Source organism: Myotis daubentonii, chromosome 2 (assembly GCF_963259705.1).
Source record: "Myotis daubentonii chromosome 2, mMyoDau2.1, whole genome shotgun sequence".
In the NCBI taxonomy this organism is placed as follows: Eukaryota; Metazoa; Chordata; class Mammalia; order Chiroptera; family Vespertilionidae; genus Myotis; species Myotis daubentonii.
The window spans coordinates 125,140,826-125,142,310 of NC_081841.1; positions in this window are offsets into that span (position 1 = coordinate 125,140,826).

Genomic DNA, 1,485 nt, shown 5'->3' on the forward strand with positions numbered 1-1,485 from the left:
GCACGCTGATGCCAACACTGCAGCGTCTTCTGGTTCTGCCCACAAGGCTTCTCCAGCCCCTAGATTTCCCAGGATGGAGCCATGTCAAAGATCTCTGAGAGTTCCCATTGAAGCCCCTGTCACTAGCTTATGGTTAGAAGAAAGTGCCACCCTGCAAAAGGGGTAGCAGTGACTCACAGCTTGACAATAGCTATCTTCAAACAAATCTTTTAGCAAATTGCCTATCCATCCTTTCTGAAGCCTTTTTCAATTCCTGGTCAGGCAGAGGAACCAGGAGTCATTGAGATTCTTGGGGACATTTTTTCAGTTAATCTCCACATGTACATTCAGTTTAGTATCCTGATATCTGTCAAATTGGCATCCCAATGGAAAGTGATACATCCAAATCCCATTTAACCATTCTGTTACATATATGTATCATGAATTGTAAGAGTTCACATACAATAAAACCACTGAGCATGGGATATTAAAGAAGGACCAACCTGTCCCCTTCATAGATGAAGGGGGGTGGCAAGAACCCAACACAATAAGTTGGTTTCATTTTTCTATGATTATGAATTTTCTCAATAATTCGTCATCATCCTGTGAACAATAATAAAAATGGAGCCACTTTAAAATGAAATTAGAGATGCCATGCCACATGTCTTGTGCATCTATGGATTTTAACATCAGAATACAATTTTTTGGTCAGATATTCAGATTTCTTTGCAATTTGGACTCTGATTTTGCCAAAGTGACAAACAGCACTCGCTGTATTGTTTGTTTAATAACAAAAATTTTTGCAGGATCTAAGGAAGCTGGGACCTTAACAATATCTTGTTTTTATCAAGCCTTACAGGAACTAGGATGTTTCCCATATCTTATAACACTACCTTCTGGTACTCCTCTGCTAATTTAGCTGATGCTGGATAATCCTATTGCCCCAACCAATCAGAAAATGTATACTTCCTTTCCAGCCAATACCCTTAAAAGTTCGCTTCTTCAAATTTGTCTTTAAAATTCTGCCCTAACCACCTACCCAGCACTCTGTGGAGCATGCTTTTCATATCTCCCTGGTTTGCAAAACATATATGAATAAAGCTTTGTTGCTTCTCAGAAGGCTCTGCTGGACTTTTTCTTGACAATCCTTTATTCTATGCTGGACTGAGAGCTAGTTATGCTTCTTTTCCATTCACTACTTCATTAAAGTACTAGGTTACATATCTTTAGACCAGGGGTCCTCAATGCAAATACCCACAGGCCACATGCAAATACAAATATTGTACTTGTTCCCGTTTTGTTTTTTTACTTCAAAATAAGATATGTGCAGTGTGCATAGGAATTTGTTCATAGTTTTTTTAAAAAACTATAGTCCGGCCCTCCAATGGTCTGAGGGACAGTGAACTGGCCCCCTGTTTAAAAAGTTTGAGGACCCCTGCTTTAGACCAAGAAAGGAACCCATCTCAAGTACTTGGAAATGCAATGTGCTATTCTCAATTTTGGAAG